Here is a 17,156-nt window from a genome sequence, read left to right on the forward strand (position 1 = left end):
TACAATTCATCCATTTGCGATAAAACTTTGTCGATTTATTTCTTTCACTTGTGCAAAGATTATGAGCACAGTGCAATTATTAGCATTTATTTTGAACGCAATAAAATTTACAAACAAATCGTTTCAAACGTTTCTAGGACTCAACATTATTTTAAAACTGACAAAAGGCAAACAGGAAATGAAACATGTCATTCGAAGTTAAACACACATATAACAAACAAAAAAAATTAATATCATCTATGCCAGTCAATGTGAGTGAAATGAAATCGAAAATATTTAGTGCAAACGCTAATTTTTTTTCTTTTCATTACTGAATAGTCAGCTGCACAAGATATTGCCATTCAATGTGTACAATATTTTAGCTGCAGCGATCAGCACATATTATTCAGAGTTTATCTCACACATATAAAATGGAATTACAGGGTGCCCATAAAAGAACTCCAGGATTTTGATGCAATTTTTTTTAAACCAATCATAAAATTAGGTTAATGTTATATGTACAGTCGCTACAAGCCAAACTCGGACACCATAGGAAAAAACATTTGCTCTGCCAAAATATTTTAACTAAAAGAAATTAGAAAAAAAAAAAATGAAAAGGTTTTTTTTACCAGTAAATTTATTGTACAGCTAAAAACAAAATCAAATAGCGCTAATTCACAAATTGTAATGAAAAATTTAGACTTAAAAGTGAAATCTGTGAAAAAGAGTCCGCAAGCCAAACTCGGATATCCTCACAATTAAGCATCAAATAATTGTAAAAATTACTGCCGCCTTCATGATTAACGTTATAATTGTTTAGGTGAATTTCTTAATTGTGTTATTTTCATTTACTGGGGAATTAAATATTAATTTAATTAAAATATCAAGGCAAAGGAGCCAAACGAGTATTGAGTTAAGAAAATTGGTTATTACACATGCGGAAGACGGAAAATATGTGCCAGGAATATAAGAGATTGTCCGCAGAAGTCATTCAACTGTTAATGACCTCATAGATTGCTTCAAAACCAATAATCAGGTGTAAAATAAGCTTAAGATAACCTACAATAAGATTTCCAAAGAAACAGATAATCGATATTTAATCAAAAATGTAAAAGCAAATCCATTCCTTAGAGCACCAAACCTATCTATTATTGCTAAAAAGGAATTGAGGAAAAAAGTTAGCCCATAAACAATAAAAAAAAATGTTTTCCATAAGACAGATCTCAATGAGAGAAAAGCCAGACAAAAGCCCTTCATAAGTAAGCAAAATCGTACTAAGAATTAAATTCGCAAAATAAGGACTTAAATTCGCAAGGAACGTGAAAACAAATATTTTTATTTTTGGCAAAATATCTTATTTAATGATGAAAGGAAATTCGACATTTTTGGATCCGATGACAAGGCTTACATCTGAAGCCAATCGAAAGAGGAATTTTGCACAAAGAAAATTTGAAAGCAATTGTGAAGCATGTAGGCGGATCAGTAATGGCCAGGGGCTCGTTTTTGGTTACTGGTTCAGGAACTCTGCATTTTATTGAAGGGAGGATGGATCAGAATGTATACCTCAACATTTTAAAGAAAAATTTAAAATAATGCGTATTGAAACTTTCTCTTGGCAGCAACTGGTGGTTTTATCAGGACAATGATCCGGAAACATAAAGCTCATCGAGTGCGTTCCTGGCTTCTATATAATTGTCCTCACATTATGGAGACTCCACCCCCAAAGCACCGATATAAATCCCATCGAACATTTATTGGAATACCGCTAAAGTCCGGGAACACGCCATCTCCTGTTAAGATGAATTGAAAAGAGTAATGTTGCAGGAATGAGAAAATGTTAAACTTAATTTTTGTTGAAAATTTGTGCAATCTCAGTCTAAACGTCTTAAAAATGGTTATGAAAAACAAGGACTTAAATACAAAATAATAATTCATTTGTTTATAGGAATTACATATAAACAAATGAAATATTGAATAGTTTTCAGAATCTTCTGTTCCGTCAGAGTTGGCATGTGCATTATTTTTTCTTTGTTTTTTGCCATAATTTCTGGTAAAAATGAATTAATATAATTTTTGTTGTTTGTTTTTATAATTGCCATAAATATACTATTGAAAATTTATTTAACTATGTTTCTTATCATTTTTAGTTTACAAATTTTGACTGTATTCGTATCTTTTAAGTACGAGTTTGGCTTGGTGCGACTGTATGTACTTATATGTTAATTCATCAAGATTTTTACTACTTAGTAGATAAATCTCCATAATATGGGCCCCGTTTGTCGCACGGCGCACATCCAAACGGTATTCAACCTCTTTCCATGTCTGGAATGATGTTTACCACACGAGTGATTATCCTTTGATTGAGATGGTTAACATCCTGAATTTTATCCGCGTAAACATGATTCTTGATATGTCCGTAGAAGAAAGAAGTACGTCCTACTGTTCCAATCCACTTGTTTAAAATATCTCATTTTCTTCGCGTATTTAGATACATTTAAAGGTTTGTCTGTAATCATTATAATAAGTAGAAAAAGAAAACATGCACGAATGAGATGTGATTAGCGTAGAAATATTTTCTACATTTCTACATTTGGAACATTTTCAAATATAATGGCCGAATTCGTTCGGAACTAGAATCGTGGAAGTATTGACTCAATGATATATTTCAATAATGCACAAAGAAACAGTTTGTTATCATTTTATTACAGACAGATAAAATTGTCACACAGAACATGCAAAACATGGCCAGAAAAACGAATTTCACTTTTATTCAAAAATCTTTGCGACAGACATCACAGTAGATCGCAACCCGATACGTAGCACTTTAAATCATCTCTTTTTTCAACGACAAATACAAAAGTTCGTTTAAAATATGGATAAAATAAATATACGAAGAAATGATATAAAAAGATAAACATCTATCCTGATTTTGAAGAGAGCTATCATTCACAGAGCTGAATGCGACAATGTCAAACAACTTGCTTGCTTTCGGAATTTCTTCATCCTAAAAATGTGCTTTGGATAGAAAGAATTTTATTTTTTATAGTTCTTGCTCCCATTGACAAATTGGAACTTCTTCGTAAATGACGTTTGCCGTATCTTTTCGATTTCCTCCAATCAGAAAAATATTCGTTTCGAATGATTTAGAGCTATGAATTCCAGTAGCGTTTCTTTGCATGTTTTTTACTGATTATATGTTCCAAATAAAATTCATGCTCATATTCATTATAAATAAAGATGAATTAATTTTTTATTCTATATAAGATTTTTTTTAATTGAATTAAGAAAAAGTTCTTTTTCTTAATTCAATTCTTAATTTCTTCTAGTTCTTTTTTGCCAAAATAATTAAACAGGCTCTTAAAAGATATCCGAATACTTCAAAAGAAATTGTTGTTTTTTTTCAACAATGATATTTCCTATTCAAAATGATCATTTTAATAAGATTTTTTTTAGACAAAACACTCCAATTGTTCCCTCTGATATGTTTGTATATTTTAAATAAAATTATAAAAATTTCATTTTGTTGGCTAAAATACCAAAACATTAATACTAAAGTATTTGAATTTTTACGTGAAACAGTTGTAAATCTGATCAATTTGTTATAGTTTAAATTTTATTAACTAATGGTTAAATGTCCTAAATATTTTCACTTAAAAACTGATATTTAATTCCATATGATTTGAATGAAGAGAAGCAAAACACACACATAAAAATGTCTTTAAAAGCAGATATTTTAAAATTTGAAACCCAATTTTTTTATCAAACTGATTAAAGGAAACAAATATGTATCAATATTAAATGCACGGTACAAATAAAAAACTATCTCCGTATTTTTGACCATTATGTTACGAATACAATTTTATATTTCTTTTTACGCAACATAATTAAATAAAAAAATTTTGGTACATATTTTGGACTGTACAATATATCCTAGAATTAGCGCTAAAGCAATATCCAATCAATCAAGTAACTATTCATTTTATATTGAATTAAGGTCAAATATTTGACGGTGCAGACAGTATCAAAAGGTCATGTTTTCGACCTGTTGTGTTGATTAAACTAAAAACTAAATTATTAAAACTAAAATATGGGTAAGCAAATAATGAAGTTTTCACCCGCGAATTTAGAAAACTAGATTCCAATTGGCTGGCTATCGAGAATTTTGCATTAAAGACAAAGATCTTTGTGAAAAAAGTTAGTAATAAAATAATCTGAATAATTCTACGAACCACATACAATGTACAGAATTTAATTACTGAAAGTTCATCTGTTTCTCCAAAAAAAAAAAAAAAAAGGCAGAAAGAGAAAGAATGCCACAGTACAAGTAAAAAAAACTCCATGTTATAGGATAAACCAAGAGGATATATCTCCCCTCACATTTATCTATATTCTCTTGACTCTAATTAAAAGAAGGTTCTATACTTCGATCATATTGCAAAGGTTAAGGAGGGAGATTGCAAAAATTTGAAAATTCATGCAAAATCCTCAAGAGGTACCCATAACCCATACATAAACACCAGGTTTACAGCTGAATACAGCATGTTTTGTCTTCAAAGAAAACCGTTATATTTTCCATCAAATCAAATCAAATTTCATCAAAATGTCAATTTTTGTAACAAAACCGAATAAGAGTTTTATTTCTCTAAAAAGTTCATTTCACCTACCCCGTTTACGTACGTTCAAATATATCGAATGACAGACAGTCAGTCAATTCATTGACCATTTGGTCCACAATTTGCAATAGATTTGAACTTCTTATGATTACACAGTGTAACAAATTATAAGTCTTAGAATATTTTTTTTTTACTTAACGTCATTAATGGCATATTTGCAGACAGATTTTCTTTCGTCCGAAATTTAACTGAACTTCGTAAAAATATAAAAACAGCATGCCAAATTCCTCTTATCTAATTGAACTACAAAATAACTCCTATCTAACAGATAATTTATATCTCATAAAAAATGCCTATCAATCATCCTACCCTCAGGATGGCTATTATATATGAAAATGTGTTTTTCAGATTCAAGGAGGTTTAAAACATGGACATCCCAAGATGGAACTGCTTTGATGATTTCAATATTTTTTCTTCTTTGCATACTTCATATATGAGGAATTAAAAAGCGTATCTATCCAACGTCCACAATGCTTACAGAACTGGAAGATACATCCAGATTTCATTCAGTTAAATTGTATCTTTTTTTCTAAACAAATAGCATAATAGCAATTTATTCGACAAGTTGTTGAGTGAGCGATATAAAACTAGCCTCTGTATTTGCACCCGGAGATGTCATCTAATAAAGGTTGTGGAGAGTGAGAATTTTTAAAACGGCATTTCATGCTTAAATAATAAAGATCTGTTGGATAAAATTCTGTTTTTAAAGTAAAATAAATTGTAGGTATTAAAAAATCCTATACAGTGAGCCATCTGACTGTAAATTTTGTAAAAGCGTTAATTTAAAAAAAGATTTTTCATATATTTTTTTTAAATTTCAGAAGGAATTTTCCCAATTTTACTTTGGTCTATATATTATAGAAAGTAATGAAGGTAAAAATTTCAGATGGATATCTGCTTTGGCAAATTGGACTGTTAGAAATTGAAAGTTGTCGTATAAACAGAATTGTCAAAAAATGCTTTGAAGTTCTTTTTAATCAATAGATTTATCCGGGGAAAAAGAAGATTCTATTCTAAAAGAGTTATTCTGCAATCTGAAATATTGTCATAAGGGTCGATTTTCAAAAAAAAAATTGAGACCTAAATTTGAAATTAATATATTTCTTTTTCAGTTTTTAGACTTGAATTCATTTCCCGAAAACTGTTAAACAATTTTTCAATCGCCTTAATGAAAACCTTTTCTTTTTACAAATTTAATTACAAAACTTAAATTTTAAAATAAATCATTGTAACATCATTTAAAATTGCGGAGCATCTCTTTTAAAATGGAATTCTTTTTTCTTTTCTTTCGTTGAATTCCAGCCGATAAAAAAGTATAAGCATTTTTCGGCAACTCTGCTCTTTCAACAAAGACGAAATTTGAAAAAAGTATAGAAAAATTATAGTGAAATTTATTTTTATCAGTTATTATCGTCTATGTAATATATACTGAAATGAAATTTGGAAAATTTCTCTAAAATTAAAATTTAAAAAAAAATGGAAAATATTTTTTTTTTCAAATCAGCATTTTTTCAAAATTTACCTCCAATATAATGAGTCTATTTTTACGTTTTATGGCTCAATGTATAGGTCTTTTTGAATATATGTTTTATTTCTCTCAGTTCAATAACTTTTTTATTTAAATATGAAACCACAATGTTAACATTTCCATTACTTACTTATCCAATGAAATCTGCGAGTATAAAAATAGCTTTGGATATCCATTCAACCACGTAAGCAATAAATTGTTGTTGCGTATTTTATCCATATTTCACTAATTTGCATGACAGTGCTATTAGACAAAATGCCCATATACAGCTCGGCAACCTATCGTCATACATTAAGCTGTGAAAAATGCCGACTTAATGAAACATGTTTGTTAGATGAATCGTCTAAGTAAATACTCCTGTTTTTTAAATTCCTAATTCCATTCTCTAAACTATATTAGTTAACAATTACGTTTCTTGTTAATATTCTGGAAAAATTAATCTGCATCATCTATAATCATCTGCAATTAATGCTACATTAAATTTAAATAATATGCAATAAATGCAATAATGCTACATTAAAGATAAGCTATTTATAGAGATCTAACAAAGCTCTACGATGATGCTACATTCCATATCTGAGCATGTCATTTTTTTTGTCGAGTATCTAAGGAATATTCTTTAAAGATAAGTACTACGATTTCCGATGAATCTGAAATTATACCAAGTATGCTGGACAGAGCATTTGGTCTGCTTTAAAAGCCCAGAAGTGATAGAGATGTCTCACTCAAATCTGCTAAATTTGTATCACACATTGATATGATATATTGTAAAATAAATTTGTGTATACAGAAAATGCATATTGACTCTGCATTTATGAAACGACTTCAATTTCATTATTTTTTAAACTATTCAATTCAATTTTTTTAACTATTATGTTTTAATCTGGAATGCAAAATTATTTAAATTGCACCTTTGTTTTTTGACATGACATAATGAGAATATAAATTTAATGGAAGGCAAAATCCACGAAAGTGTTGATTACTTTTTTCCATTAATGTTTTCGAAATAAGGAAAATTATCTAAATAAATATCACGTCTTAACCGAGTTAAATCTAATGCCAAATTTGGCGATTTATTGCTTGATTATTTTTTTTTTATTTTGGCAGTATACAATTTCTATTTAAGTGTGCCCAAAATATCATTCCAAAAGAATTGTAAGAATTTTTCTTTTCGAAATAATCTTTACTTTCATTCAGCTCAATCTAAATATCTTAAAGAAAAGAAATCCGAATTAAAATAATTATAAAATTAGAGCAAAACTAAAAACTTATTATTAGAAAGCAAAGTAGAAACGATTCTCCATCATCGTATTATATTATAAAAAATATCATTTTGTTGCTGAACCAAAAATTCACTACTTATGCAATAAAATCTTTCAAAACTAAAAAAAAAAATTACAATGGAAACTTTTACTGTCAAAAATTATTTATAAAGAAAAAACGTCAAAGAAAGAATGTAGCAATTTTGCTACAAATCATAAAAAATATTTTTAAAAATTTTGCAAAATTAGGGAAATGTTTAGCTTAGTTAAATACAAAAGTTATTAGCTGAGTTAAATACAAAAGAGTAGTCATTTTTCAAATTTTGAAAACTTCTAAAAATCATTTTTTATAAAATAATATTTTCTGAACATATTATCGAAAAGCTCCAAAATTTTCATTAATTCTTAATTAAATGATAAATTATGATTGAAATTTGGCAATGACTTCTTCTTCCATTTTAGACCAAAAAAAATGTGGATTTTTATATAGAACGCGCAGACACTACATTTTTTAAACTGAAATTAATATTTCAATATGAGACAGTAGTGATAGAAACAGACTGTGAATTTAAGTGTCAATTTTCCTTGATATTTCCCGACATTCTATTCAATATCTTATGACAGCGTGTCAGGAAAGGAAAAAGAAAATGGATTTACGGAATGGAATATTTCAGCAATGCACAAGAATGTCTCTGTTTTATGTTTGCATCGTAAACGGATGAAATGGCGACAGTTTCAGTTCGCGTTAGACATCGCGATGAAAACAAAATGAGAAACGGCCGCCTCTGCGACAGACTTCGAATCTGATCATAATCGATTATCTTCTGTTTAAAATAATCCTTTTTTTTTGTTGCAACAAACACGAAAATTGACAAATTTCATATAAAATATACGTGGAGGAGCTAGAAGAAGATATTTATTCACCGTTGTATTGAAGTGAATATATCCCTCGAAAAGCAATCGCGGCATGTCGTACAAAATTATTACTTTTTAAATTCACGGCCTGAAAATATACAGAATGCGAAACAAATTACATTCGTGTTTTTTTTTTTTCATGGTTATTGTTTCCATCAGTAAATTCTTCATTTGTTTCGCAAACGTATTTCCCGCATTTTCTCTATTGCCCTAAAGTTGTGAACATTCTTTACGAGTGATTTAAAATTTTCTTTTATTTTCCTTTCTTTAATTTTATCGTACTTCATATCATAACTCATTAAAGAGTGCTATTTTTCCCATGGGGGTGACATTTCATACATGGGGATGAGAAGATTCGGTTAAGGTGTTGCCTGTCTCTAACCTAGTGAACATAAAGACAGTGCTGCTCTCTGGATCCACTGCCGATAACTCGGCGTATTTATAAATATATATATATATATATAGTCGGCGTATCGTTCAAGTTACCCAGGATGCTAAGGCAGGGTGGGAGTTTCTTCTTATGATACCCGCTTCTACTGGAAATCCAAATTTTCTCGTATACTTCATCTACCAAACTACTGTTGATAAAACAGATTTTGATAGTAATGAAAAAATAATCACTTTCCAGAAGTTTGGCTACGGTCAATGCTAGGCATTATCGATGATTTATCAATTTTTCTGTATTTCCATTTTTAAGTATAAAGAATTAATGATTTAATATATATTTTATTAAGGACAAATCAAAATTTTAATTATCACTTGGTCGTATTTGATATAAAGCTTAATGCTAGTTAGTTTTCATTAACATAAAGCAATAAGCTTTTTTTTCGTGGACATAAAGCAATTATCCACGAAAAAAATTATCATCCGTTTACCCAAAAGGATTGCCCACTTCTCAAAAATTTATCCAGTTATCTGCGAATTTTTGTTAACGAAGATTTTATTCGAAGCATACAAATTTCGTTCGATGGACGGAAACTGTCTGACAAATTAAAATACGAGTTTCTTGAAAAATATTCATTGTATGGGGATTCGAATACATTTGAAAAGAATTAATGTAAAATACATTTTGTGATGATAAATACTATAAACTGGTGATTACGTATAATTAGCTGTGATTATTCAAAAATCACCAATAAATTTAATAGTGATTAGTAATAATCACCGGTAATTATACGTAATCACCAGTTATTATCGTAACATATGATATTGCCTGAAATTATAATCACAATAATATAATAATTATTATGGAATCTCTTTGAAAAACAAACGTATACCAGTATATTGTAAAATTAAATTAAAGCACAATATTTATAGCATTTTGATCTAAGTTTCAATAAAACATCTTTCTGTGTAACACTTTTTCCAAATTCTGTCTTGAACAGATTGCTGAGGAGGTTTTGCTGCATTTAAGGAATTTCAGTAGCTTTCTTTAATGCTCTATCAGAAATGTACTCGATGTTTACATTTCATACGAAATAAAAGACATTTTTCTGCTTATAACAAAAATAAATTCCAATCGTTAGATTTTAATAAATGATAAAAGAAACTCTGCTTATTTCTTTATATTAGAAATATAAAACATACCAATGAAAATATCAATTCTCATTAATATTTCCAAGTAATCTATCATAATTCGTACAGCAAAGCTTTTGAAACGTCAAACGAAAAAAGATTTATGGAATAAAATATTTTAGAGAGACATAATGTCTGCCTTGCTATGTTTTCTTTATCGTAAAAGAAATAAAATAAAATAAAATTCTGACGTACTATGTTTTTGTCAGACTCACAGGTAAAAATAGATATACAAAAACCCTTATAAATAACAACAAATATATTCGATTGAGCAGAACTTTAAATAATCCTTCTCTTCGAAGACAAATACAATAAGGAGTTACAGAAAATTTGCAATCTCGGATTAAATATTAAATGTGTCATAAAGTCGTGCAAAAATTCATAATAAAAGAAATAAAGTTAGGCGAAAATTTCGGTTTGCGTCAATATCATCCAAGGAATTTTTTTTTTTAAGAATAAAAAAATTATATCAAATGTAACCGACAGAGGGTACGCATTCATCATACTGAGATATTTTTTTGCAAATCAGGCTAACAATTAAACACCTATCTGGAAAATGGTACAATTCTGTCACCATGTTATTGCAATCGTTACTAGATATAGCATTGTTGGTTCAACTTTTCTACAAGAATGTTGAATCTACAACTATTGTAGTAAGAAAATTTGCGCGGTGAAAGGATAGAAGGTGAAAAGCTTTCGAAATGTAGATATCCGTTCCCTTTTTGAAAAGAAAACGAAAATCCACGATGCCAGACAAGTTTGCTTTCTGAATATCTTCGCTGAAAGTGCACCTGCAGCAGAATTGCAAACATTTCATTATTTTTTTATGGTTGCTGTTGCCATCGATAACTTTGAATCCGCATCTTACCAACTAAATTAACGTGCCAAAATTGGGAAATGTTTCTTACGAGTGATTTAAATACACAGGATTCTAAAAATTGCATTCTTTTTCCCACCCTTTTTCTGAATGATTACTAATCACGGATATATTTCGAATTATGAATAATTTCTCTTTTTTATTCGTTGTAAAATGGCATACCAATGAAATGCCCATTTTTCCCGCCCTTTTCTTTCGAATAAAAATACACTACTAGTAATAAATAGAAGCTTCATCATTAGCATCATAAAAACTGCATAGCTTTGAATTTTTGTTAATTATATATGTGCTTGAAAATTCTATTTGGGAATGCTTTGGATATCAATTTAAATACATCAAAAGATACTTCTTTCAAAATATTCTTTTATGCAGATATTAAGAACACTTTTATCATTCATTTTTGTGTAGCAGATGAATGATTTAAATAAATAGTGGAGTATTAAAAAAAAATTTAGAAAACAAATTTGTATTTGTGCAACATTTTTCATGTTCTAAAATTGATTAAAGAATCTTATTTTTACTGTTTTTGATTTTTAAGAATTGTTGCACACTAATAGCATTACTTAAAAACTCAATTATAACAAAATGGAGATGTATTAGAGTAAAATATGAGTTTTTATTTTCCTGGATACTCACACTCTGAAATAAGATTATTGCGAATGCATGTATTTTTTTTAATTTACTTTCTTTGTTGAAATTAGTATTCAAACAGTGTCTTAAAAAGATTGAATACGGAGATATGTATTCTTAACAGCAAAATTGTCAACTCTCAATTTGTAAAATTCACGCTAATACTATGAAGAGAAAGTTACAAGAAAGACCAACGTTTTTTTTTTTTTTTTTCCTTTACTGCTTCTAATAAAAACCAAAATTTTAAGTTATTCTCTGATTTATAAGACAGAAATATTATTTAAAATCATAAGCTGAAAATACAGGGTGCTTATAATTAAAGTTCCGCTTTGAAATGGTCATAAAACGAAACTGTTCATAAACTACTTATCTGTTATCAAATTTGGTAATAATTTAAAGGAGATCAAGGGAATTTCTTTTCCGCAAGAAAAAAAAGGTTTAAAAGTTCACCATGAGGGCTTTCAATATTTCAATTGTTTGAAAGGTGTTTAATCGTTTCTGAAGCGTGTTACAAAGCATTTTCAATGAATGTTATCTCAAAAACACTGCTTATGGTGATAATCTAAATAATTTGGCGGAACTGCGATACACCGACATGTGTGTAATATTCCTCCTGATATAACTAAGACCTACTGTTTAGAATGGAGTAATGCGATTTAACTTGCTTTCCTTAAATGCTGGGCGCCACATTGAACATGCGTTGTAACACGTTCCAGAAACGATTAAACACATTTGAAACTATTGATATATTGATACAGCGCAATTTCAGCTCTGATGGTGAGTTTTTAAAACATTTTTTTTTCTTGTTTAAAAAAATTCCCATGACCTCCTTTATATTATTACCAAGTTTGATAAAATTTGGTTCAGATGTTTATGAGCAGTTTCCTTTTATGACCATTTCAAAGTGGAACTTTAATTATAACTACCCTGTATTTTCAGTTAAATCATTCAAAAGATCAAATGAAAGAAAAAAAGAAAAAAATTAGGTTGAATTACAGTAGGAACAATATCTAATGTAACAATATTATTCATTTTAAAGCCCTCGCGGAATTCATCAACTTCAAATTTCTAGATTTCGTTTGCTTTCCATTCTTTTGATTCTTTCATCTATCACTGGAATAATTCTAATAATAATAAGGTTGTCATTTATCACAAGTAGGTGATGGTAAGTTAACAAGCTAGGGCATATGAAAATATAATTAAAATAAAATTTAAAATATAACTTTTATGGACCTTCTCAAAAAAGCCGTTGAAAAAGTATACCTCCTTCCACTTAAAAAATCTTCAAAAATCAAATTGGCGAAATCGATTGAATTGTAATCGTTCTGAGCAAAATTACACCCAAAACAAAATAAATTCATTCCTCTTTCATTTATGGCTTCCAGATGCAACCGGAATTCGATTTGTGGAGGATCTTGATTTCTATAATACTGTAAAATGATTTACAGCCAGCAATTCTCCTACTCCTTCTCTATGCGGTTTTTTATTGATTGCCACCTGCGAATAGCCTCATTTTCTCCCCGATTCACGTCGAAGCTGAGACATTTCTCTCGCTCTCTTGAAAGAAGATGTGTTTCTGGAAATAAATATTTCCTTCTCCAGTAATTGCAGACAATTTCAAAGGTTTATTTTTTATTGTAATAAATTTACTGTAGCAAATTCGTAGGTTCGGAATGTTTGTATAAAAAATGTTTTGAAAGTAAACTATACCAACCAGAAGTTATTGTTTTCAATGTTTTGATTTCAAGGGATCATCAAAAAAATCTTAATAACATTTATGTTTGTGAGGAAAATCTGGATTAAATGGATTATCACTTGAAAATGCGGATAGAGTTGATTTTTAATCTGTAAAACGAGGAGATTTTCCTTAAAAATGGCCAGACATTTGCTAATTTCTTAAGTTTAAAATACAATCAAACCTCGTTTAACGAATAATTCATATAATGAGCACTGCAGAATTCAAAAACGTTCCTCGCTCATTGAGCGATGTTTCGAAGAATGAGCGGCGAGGAGACTCTGTAACGTCACATTCTGGATTGTCTTGTATAAGAACACTTGTTTGAAGCCAGCATATATTACATAGAAGAATTTTTGACCAACGTTGACACGTTTGAAAATCGTTGTCCAACACTAATCTGAGGGTTTGAGCGGAAAGCTTGAATTGATGGGTTTGAGTTACATTTTGCAAGTGCCTATGAAGACTTTCGGGGATTTCGGGATCGGATTCTATATTGACGGGATTTCGTCTTTGGCCAAGAGTTTAGAGCTAGAGTTCCAAAGCAACGATATCGATGAACTTGGTAGAACACCATAGCCAGAACCACCTAAGAAGTAATGGAACTGCATTCTATGTCACAGCAAAAAGCTGCAGAAGAGATTTGATCTGGAGAATAAAAAATTACAGATTCAACAGAGCAACAACCTTCCAGTGAAAAAAGAGTGTTGCAGAAAACATGAAAATTTATTCTATCATATTTTGAGAAGCATCATCTGAAATAGCAGTAGTTGTGTATTCTATAAATTCATGTAATGATATTGAATAGTATCTCTCTCTGTATCTAAATTTCGCCAAATTTTGTGGCGTAATGAAAGCTAAATGTCTTTAGAAATTCTTCTTGCAAAAAAAGTATGCATTATAAATAATACATTATATTATCATAAACTTATTTGATTTTTTTTTCGGAATGAAACGCATTGCCTTGCATGAATTTATTATGGAAAAAATGTTTTCGCTTTACAAGTGTTTCGGATTGCCAGTTGAGAACGTATTAGGCTTTTTAAGCATCGATATATATATATATATATATATATATATATATATATATATATATATATATATATATATATATATATATATATATATATATATATATATATATTCTAGTCGTTCAGATGCAAAATATTAAAAAGTCATATCAGTACAGTTTGATGAGCTTTGCGCTATATATTCATGTTATTTTGAAAGCATTAAGGAATGACACATCCCATCTAAACATACGCGAATAATTGCTCAAAGCATGGTCATAAACCAAGAGATGAAGTATACAGTTTCGTTCCAACTGGTCAAAGCGTGGTCATTTATCCCTCGTTCCGGCTCTATGAGAATCACATAAAAAGCCTCATTACCAATGCCAACCCTGCTCATTCGAATTGGAATCTCGTTACCAGGGACACTATAGAGGCAGCTGCCATGACTAGAATCTCATTCCTTGTTTCCCTCAATGTAGGCTAAGCACTAAAATGGTGGCCAAAATTTCAGACGCTATTTGAAATGTGAACATTTTTAAAGTTAAATACTTATAAAAAATGTCACAGTTAACACAAAAAAATGTATACTATATTTACTTAAAAGAAATTTCATGCCAAATTCAAGAAAAAAAAAACTCAGAAATGAAATATTTCGATTATAAGGGAAACTATAATAATTTTAAGCAGGTAAGCAATTACAAATATAGGAAAGAGAAAGACCACTAAATCTGAGGACCACTGAAATAGTAACAGCTGCTCAACTTCATGCTTTAAGAGAGGGAAAGAAATTTGCTTATCTCTTTGGTAAGTTAAGTTCTTGGAGTGAATTCTTGTGAATTAAAATGTGTATGCATTTTAAGTAGGTGCATTCCGTGTAAAACAATGTCGACTATGAAATTCGGCGCCTTCCTTGAAAAGATTCGTTTCATTGCGGGAGAATGAACAAATACGCAAATTTTTATACACACGTTGCGAGAAAAGATAGTAGCTCTAACATCAGGAAAACGAAATCTTTTTACTTTCAAGTACAGAAAAAGTATTGCCATCTTCCAAAAATTCGAACTGAAGATTATGATGACAAAGTTACTCAAAACGCTTTGTGCCAGATGAATGAATTTTGGTATATGATTTTTACACAATATCTGCAGATTTCTGTCAAATTTTGATCAAAATCCGATTAGAGAAAGATTGTCCGTTCGGCTGTTCGAATATAAATGAACATAAAAACTATAAAAAGAAGAGAGCTAGATGAATAAAATTCGGTACACTGATGTAGCATCCATAGTGTAGACACCTATCAAATTTTGAGCCATATCCAACAAAGGGTTAATTTATCGATATCATGGCGGTAAATCGTACCTATGACTAACTGTCATTCAATGAATGCTTTCTCACAATAAACTTTTGTTTCCAATGCAGCATAAGCACTTACTCGAAATTCAATCGCTTTTTTCCGTTGATTTCGAATGAAGTAATATAAAGATATATAAAAGTAATATAAAGATGGAATTCGATGGTTACTTGAATATTTAGCTTTGCGGTTGCTATTTTTTCAGGATTATCGCATAGCATTTAAGAAAAAGTGAAACATAGATAAGCAAGAGGATTGAATATTTTCTTCAATAGAATTCAAATGTTCTTCAAAGCGTGGATGGGGTTTTTTTTGATTATTTTTTACCCTTTTTCTCTACAATTTTTGTTAAGATTTCTGCAGTATCCCTTCCATGCATCAATATATTAAAATTTTTTCTTTGAATATACTTTAGGAATAGATTGTGTCCCTGTCCTGAAGTTCCCAAAAACTGAGTGCAATTTAAATTTCATAAAATAGTTAAGTAGTTCTTATTAACCGATATATTTAAGATTCCGTTTAGTCCTTCACTGATTTTAAACATACAAAAGTATGGAAAAATTAAAGTTTTGCAATAATGTCTACTTTAATAAATTGCAATAAAAAAAATCCTACAAATAGCAGAATTTGAAATATACATCTTCGAAAACTGATATTGAGCATTAGCATTATTTGATTTCTATCACCTTTCATTGCATTTATGCAATTAGTGGAAGTTTTTACAAACTATATTCAATTACTTAAATTCAAAATCAGATATGCTTAAAAAATATTCGATTTTTCCTTTAATTTTTGAATTTAAAAATATTATTTATTTAGGGTGCGTACGTGCATGCGCGTGTGTTTGTGTGTGTGTGTGTGTGTGTGTGTGTGTGTGTGTGTGTGTGTGTGTGTGTGTGTGTGTGTGTGTGTGTGTGTGTGTGTGTGTGTGTGTGTGTGTGTGTGTGTGTGTGTGTGTGTGTGTGTGTGTGCGTGCGCGCGCAAAAGACTAAGTTATAATGAGATTCAAAAAAGTACACATCTGTTTTAATGTAAAGTAAAAATCACGATAAAAATCGTTTTATAAAAGAAACCTGATTTTTAATTTTTTTAATTAATATTAAAAGCTTTGAAAACGTCTCGCAAAATATGACATCGTAAAATGCTATCATTGTTTAAAGGGTACTTATAATATTTCTGATTTCCCTATTGGCAGCTCGTAAAACAAAGCGCCCTCAGCCATGATAAAAGTTCTCATTAAACATACTTTCATTTAAAATTCTTTTACTTGGAAAAAAACAAATTACGAAATGATAAACTATTAGCAAGTAGACACACAACTGAAATTTGATGCGTAACTATTCCGTAGCAGGCTTATTTTATTATTTATGTATGATATTTAAATTCGATAGATTTTATGAAAGTATTTAAACATGTTTTATTTATAAAATAAAATAGGTTCAATTACTTTCATATCACCCAACAATAACTCGACAGCGTTATTTTCTGCAAAGTTTCGACAGTTCCTAGAATAAGCTTAAAAGCCTGCAGAGATTTGACATCTATTCCTTTAACAATGAGCAAATTTGACATAGAGTTGTAAAAAATTTGTCGTGTGAATAGGATATAACGATAAAAG

At 29.6% G+C, this 17,156-nt stretch overlaps 1 protein-coding gene across 3 annotated transcripts in view; it reads right to left on the bottom strand.

The window, feature by feature from the left end:
* LOC129989178 (parathyroid hormone/parathyroid hormone-related peptide receptor-like) overlaps positions 1-17,156 on the bottom strand; it is a 334,785-nt gene that overhangs the window by 80,601 nt on the left and 237,028 nt on the right. The gene's annotated exons all lie outside the window — the stretch shown is intronic.

This window comes from Argiope bruennichi, chromosome 10 (assembly GCF_947563725.1).
Source record: "Argiope bruennichi chromosome 10, qqArgBrue1.1, whole genome shotgun sequence".
NCBI classification, from domain to species: Eukaryota; Metazoa; Arthropoda; class Arachnida; order Araneae; family Araneidae; genus Argiope; species Argiope bruennichi.